The sequence below is a fragment of the Asterias amurensis genome, chromosome 5 (genome assembly GCF_032118995.1).
Source record: "Asterias amurensis chromosome 5, ASM3211899v1".
Taxonomy (NCBI): Eukaryota; Metazoa; Echinodermata; class Asteroidea; order Forcipulatida; family Asteriidae; genus Asterias; species Asterias amurensis.
In genome coordinates, this window is record NC_092652.1 from 21,616,866 (window position 1) to 21,624,185 (window position 7,320).

General features: G+C 40.5%; 1 pseudogene; it reads left to right on the forward strand.

Moving 5' to 3' along the window:
• The first annotated feature begins 990 nt into the window (after positions 1 to 990).
• On the forward strand, positions 991 to 2,887 carry LOC139937319 (uncharacterized; annotated as a pseudogene).
• Positions 2,888 to 7,320: the final 4,433 nt, after the last annotated feature.

Here is a 7,320-nt window from a genome sequence, read left to right on the forward strand (position 1 = left end):
ATTTCCCTAATTTCACTTATTTGTAACACTCTCGAGTTCACCTAGTTAACTCACAAGTACGAATTTACTTGGGTACGAGTTCACTTGAATACGATTTCACCTGGGAACGAGTTGCCTTGGGGATGAGTTTACTATGGGACGAGTTGACTTAGGCATACTTTGTACACGGGCCGAGTTGACTTGAGTACTATATGATCCGAAATCTTCCAACAGGTCAACTCGTGCCACAGTCAACTCGTACCTATGTCATAGCGTACCGGTTATTAAACGTACGTTGTGCTGCAGATCTAGAGGAGATGTTTGTGGCATTAAATCCCGTTTTGGGAAGGCGGCTTCCCAAAACCCACATTTGAATAGCACAGATTAAAAAAATAAATGATTCGATTAATCGTGTTAACCGTAAATGGAGTTCCTCTTATTTCAAAACATTTAATAATAATATATAAAACAATTCTAGTAAATAAATCATCTCAAAATGTGTTGAGACCTTCGAAAAAATCCCACAATTGCATAAACAATTAAAAAACAGGCTCATATTAATTTTCTGAAAGAATTTTTTTAATGAAAACATCCCGTAAAAATTGTAAGTGTGAAACTTCGTTACAGAAATAAACAAACTGATTTCCCTAATTTCACTTATTTGTAACACTCCCGAGTTTACCTAGTTAACTCACAAGTACGAATTTACTTGGGTACGAGTTCACTTGAATACGATTTCACCTGGGAACGAGTTGCCTTGTGGATGAGTTTACTATGGGACGAGTTGACTTAGGTATACTTTGTACACCGGCCGAGTTGACTTGAGTACTATATGATCCGAATTCTTCCAAAATGCATACAAAATTAAAAAACAGGCTCATATTAATTTTCTGAAAGAAGTTTTTTAAAGAAAATACCATAGAAATTGTAAGTGTGAAACTTCGTTATAGAAATAAACAAACTGATTTCCCTAAATTCACTAACTTGTAACACTCCCGAGTTCACCTAGTGATGAGTTCACTGTGTACAAGTTGACTCACAAGTACGAATTTACTTGGGTACGAGTTCACTTGAATACGATTTCACCTGGGAACGAGTTGCCTTGGGGATGAGTTTACTTCGGGACGAGTTGACTTAGGTATACTTTGTACACGGGCCGAGTTGACTTGAGTACTATATGATCCGAATTCTTCCAAAAGGTCAACTCGTGCCACAATCAACTCGTACCTATGTCATAGCGTACCGGTTATTAAACGTACGTTGTACTGCAGATCTAGAGGAGATGTTTATGGCATTAATTCCCGTTTTGGGAAGGCGGCTTCCCAAAACCCACATTTGAATAGCACAGATAAAATAAAATGATTCGATTATTCGTCTTAACCGTAAATGGAGTTCCTCTAGTTTCAAAACATTTAATAATAATATATAAAACAAGTCTAGTAAATACACCTGGGAACGAGTTGCCTTGGGGATGAGTTTACTTCGGGACGAGTTGACTTAGGTATACTTTGTACACGGGCCGAGTTGACTTGAGTACTATATGATCCGAATTCTTCCAACAGGTCAACTCGTGCCACAGTAAACTCGTACCTATGTCATAGCGTACCGGTTATTAAACGTACGTTGTACTGCAGATCTAGAGGAGAGGTTTGTGGCATTAATTCCCGATTTGGGAAGGCGGCTTCCCAAAACCCACATTTGAATAGCACAGATAAAATAAAATGATTCGATTATTCGTGTTAACCATAAATGGAGTTCCTCTAGTTTCAAAACATTTAATAATAATATATAAAACAAGCTGACATATTCATGGAGGAGTTCGAGTCCTCATCACTCCTCACCGCTGACCTCCGACCCAGCCTGTGGCTCCGCTACGTTGACGACACCTTTGTCGTGTGGCCCCACGGTCAGGACTCTCTCCATGAATTTCTGCAGTACCTCAACCAACAACACTCCAGTATTAAGTTCACCATGGAGCAAGAACATTCCGGAAAGTTACCCTTTCTGGATGTTCTCATTACAAGAAACCAAGACGGCACCCTACATCACAGCATTTACCGGAAACCCACCCACACCGACCGCTACCTGCATCAGCGGTCTTTCCATCATCCAGCCATCAAGTCGTCAGTCAACCGTGCGCTGGTTCAACGGGCTTATACCATTTGTGATCCGGATAGCCTCCAGCATGAGTTGCAGCACATCACCACTTCTCTACAGCGGAATGGATACAACGCCAAGCAAGTCAAGACTAGCAAGCCCGTCCCCCCCGACCAAAGGGTCTCCTATACCCAAGGTCAAACACACACACCCACAGTTAGTTTACCATACCTAGGTCCCCCCTCTCATCGCCTCCAACGCATCTTCAAGGAAGCAGGTATCAAGGTGTATCACTCCGCCCCGAAGAAACTCCATGGTTCTCTCCAATCGCACAAGGACAAGAAGGACCCCTCCGCCCGTGCCGGAGTCTATCGCATTCCATGCGAATGTGGTAAGGTTTATGTCGGGGAAACCGGGCGTAACCTTCCCACTAGACTTAAGGAACACCGAGCACACGGAAGGAGGGGGGACTTCGATAAATCCGCCATCGTCAAGCATTCCCACATCGCTGACCACCGAGTGAACTGGGATGCTGCTGAGATCATCGCTCCCATCCAGGCGTGGCACCCTAGACGCATTAGAGAGGCCATCGAGATCCACAAGCATGACACCGTACCCCAAGACATCGGCTTCCACATCAGTGACATCTGGCTCCCTCTTCTCCCGACCAATGGATCTTCTATATCCACGGTCACCCCCTAGGCCCCAACTATTAGACTGCTTTGGGTCATCTATACCCTCAGTCACCTAGGCCCCACACCCTCACTGTCCCCTGTGCTTGTTCCTACTGACACGGTTCAGTGAGCACACACCCCCCACACAACCCCAAAGGCTCCACAACAGGTTTCACCACGCATCATCGAGTTCACTTCCCGCCTACATTTCCCGCCTTCATGCATCACCGCTGATCCACCGCCTAGTACTTAAGCAGCATGCAGCATCAGAGTCCAGCATTCTCCAGAAGACGATCAGAGCATACTGATGGAAACGTCGAGTTAACCCAACGGTTCTTTTCAGAACCACCCCAACTCATTTAGAGATTGTTATTACATGGTGTTACCGCAAACTCTTCTATATCTTATCTCCACCATGCAAAGTTTCAAATCCTACTTAAAACAAGTCTAGTAAATACACCTGAGAACGAGTTGCCTTGGGGATGAGTTTACTTCGGGACGAGTTGACTTAGGTATACTTTGTACACGGGCCGAGTTGACTTGGGTACTATATGATCCAAATTATTCCAACAGGTCAACTCGTGCCACAGTAAACTCGTACCTATGTCATAGCGTACCGGTTATTAAACGTACGTTGTACTGCAGATCTAGAGGAGAGGTTTGTGGCATTAATTCCCGTTTTGGGAAGGCGGCTTCCCAAAACCCACATTTGAATAGCACAGATAAAATAAAATGATTCGATTATTCGTGTTAACCGTAAATGGAGTTCCTCTAGTTTCAAAACATTTAATAATAATATATAAAACAAGTCTAGTAAAAACACCTGAGAACGAGTTGCCTTGGGGATGAGTTTACTTCGGGACGAGTTGACTTAGGTATACTTTGTACACGGGCCGAGTTGACTTGGGTACTATATGATCCAAATTATTCCAACAGGTCAACTCGTGCCACAGTAAACTCGTACCTATGTCATAGCGTACTGGTTATTAAACGTACGTTGTACTGCAGATCTAGAGGAGATGTTTGTGGCATTAGTTCTCGTTTTGGGAAGGCGGCTTCCCAAAACCCACATTTGAATAGCACAGATTAAAAAAAAAAATGATTCGATTAATCGTGTTAACCGTAAATGGAGTTCCTCTAGTTTCAAAACATTTAATAATAATATATAAAACAATTCTAGTAAATAAATCATCTCAAAATGTGTTGAGGCCTTCGAAAAAATCCCACAATTGCATACACAATTAAAAAACAGGCTCATATTAATTTTCTGAAAGAACTTTTTTTAAGAAAACATACCTTAAAAATTGTAAGTGTGAAACTTCGTTACAGAAATAAACAAACTGATTTCCCTAATTTCACTTATTTGTAACACTCCCGAGTTCACCTAGTTAACTCACAAGTACGAATTTACTTGGGTACGAGTTCACTTGAATACGATTTCACCTGGGAACGAGTTGCCTTGGGGATGAGTTTACTATGGGACGAGTTGACTTAGGCATACTTTGTACACGGGCCGAGTTGACTTGAGTACTATATGATCCGAAATCTTCCAACAGGTCAACTCGTGCCACAGTCAACTCGTACCTATGTCATAGCGTACCGGTTATTAAACGTACGTTGTGCTGCAGATCTAGAGGAGATGTTTGTGGCATTAAATCCCGTTTTGGGAAGGCGGCTTCCCAAAACCCACATTTGAATAGCACAGATTAAAAAAATAAATGATTCGATTAATCGTGTTAACCGTAAATGGAGTTCCTCTTATTTCAAAACATTTAATAATAATATATAAAACAATTCTAGTAAATAAATCATCTCAAAATGTGTTGAGGCCTTCGAAAAAATCCCACAATTGCATAAACAATTAAAAAACAGGCTCATATTAATTTTCTGAAAGAATTTTTTTAATGAAAACATCCCGTAAAAATTGTAAGTGTGAAACTTCGTTACAGAAATAAACAAACTGATTTCCCTAATTTCACTTATTTGTAACACTCCCGAGTTTACCTAGTTAACTCACAAGTACGAATTTACTTGGGTACGAGTTCACTTGAATACGATTTCACTTGGGAACGAGTTGCCTTGTGGATGAGTTTACTATGGGACGAGTTGACTTAGGTATACTTTGTACACCGGCCGAGTTGACTTGAGTACTATATGATCCGAATTCTTCCAAAATGCATACAAAATTAAAAAACAGGCTCATATTAATTTTCTGAAAGAAGTTTTTTAAAGAAAATACCATAGAAATTGTAAGTGTGAAACTTCGTTATAGAAATAAACAAACTGATTTCCCTAAATTCACTAACTTGTAACACTCCCGAGTTCACCTAGTGATGAGTTCACTGTGTACAAGTTGACTCACAAGTACGAATTTACTTGGGTACGAGTTCACTTGAATACGATTTCACCTGGGAACGAGTTGCCTTGGGGATGAGTTTACTTCGGGACGAGTTGACTTAGGTATACTTTGTACACGGGCCGAGTTGACTTGAGTACTATATGATCCGAATTCTTCCAACAGGTCAACTCGTGCCACAGTAAACTCGTACCTATGTCATAGCGTACCGGTTATTAAACGTACGTTGTACTGCAGATCTAGAGGAGATGTTTGTGGCATTAATTCCCGTTTTGGGAAGGCGGCTTCCCAAAACCCACATTTGAATAGCACAGATTAAAAAAATAAAATGATTCGATTATTCGTCTTAACCGTAAATGGAGTTCCTCTAGTTTCAAAACATTTAATAATAATATATAAAACAAGTCTAGTAAATACACCTTGGAACGAGTTGTCTTGGGGATGAGTTTACTTCGGGACGAGTTGACTAAGGTATACTTTGTACACGGGCCGAGTTGACTTGAGTACTATATGATCCGAATTCTTCCAACAGGTCAACTCGTGCCACAGTAAACTCGTACCTATGTCATAGCGTACTGGTTATTAAACGTACGTTGTACTGCAGATCTAGAGGAGATGTTTTTGGCATTAGTTCTCGTTTTGGGAAGGCGGCTTCCCAAAACCCACATTTGAATAGCACAGATTAAAAAACAAAATGATTCGATTAATCGTGTTAACCGTAAATGGAGTTCCTCTAGTTTCAAAACATTTAATAATAATATATAAAACAATTCTAGTAAATAAATCATCTCAAAACGTGTTGAGGCCTTCGAAAAAATCCCACAATTGCATACACAATTAAAAAACAGGCTCATATTAATTTTGTGAAAGAATTTTTTTTAAGAAAACATCCCTTAAAAATTGTAAGTGTGAAACTTCGTTACAGAAATAAACAAACTGATTTCCCTAATTTCACTAATTTGTAACACTCGGTTACGAGTTCACTTGAATAAGATTTCACCTGGGAACGAGTTGCCTTGGGGGATGAGTTTACTATGGGACGAGTTGACTTAGGCATACTTTGTACACGGGCCGAGTTGACTTGAGTACTATATGATCCGAATTCTTCCAACAGGTCAACTCGTGCCACAGTCAACTCGTACCTATGTCATAGCGTACCGGTTATTAAACGTTCGTTGTACTGCAGATCTAGAGGAGATGTTTGTGGCATTAATTCCCGTTTTGGGAAGGCGGCTTCCCAAAACCCACATTTGAATAGCACAGATTAAAAATAAAATGATTCGATTATTCGTCTTAACCGTAAATGGAGTTCCTCTAGTTTCAAAACATTTAATAATAATATATAAAACAAGTCTAGTAAATACACCTGGGAACGAGTTGCCTTGGGGGATGAGTTTACTATGGGACGAGTTGACTTAGGCATACTTTGTACACGGGCCGAGTTGACTTGAGTACTATATGATCCGAATTCTTCCAACAGGTCAACTCGTGCCACAATCAACTCGTACCTATGTCATAGCGTACTGGTTATTAAACGTACGTTGTACTGCAGATCTAGAGGAGATGTTTTTGGCATTAGTTCTCGTTTTGGGAAGGCGGCTTCCCAAAACTCACATTTGAATAGCACAGATTAAAAAAAAAATGATTCGATTAATCGTGTTAACCGTAAATGGAGTTCCTCTAGTTTCAAAACATTTAATAATAATATATAAAACAAGTCTAGTAAATACACCTGAGAACGAGTTGCCTTGGGGATGAGTTTACTTCGGGACGAGTTGACTTAGGTATACTTTGTACACGGACCGAGTTGACTTGGGTACTATATGATCCGAATTCTTCCAACAGGTCAACTCGTGCCACAGTAAACTCGTACCTATGTCATAGCGTACTGGTTATTAAACGTACGTTGTACTGCAGATCTAGAGGAGATGTTTGTGGCATTAGTTCTCGTTTTGGGAAGGCGGCTTCCCAAAACCCACATTTGAATAGCACAGATTAAAAAAAAAATGATTCGATTAATCGTGTTAACCGTAAATGGAGTTCCTCTAGTTTCAAAACATTTAATAATAATATATAAAACAAGTCTAGTAAATACACCTGAGAACGAGTTGCCTTGGGGATGAGTTTACTTCGGGACGAGTTGACTTAGGTATACTTTGTACACGGGCCGAGTTGACTTGAGTACTATATGATCCGAATTCTTCCAACAGGTCA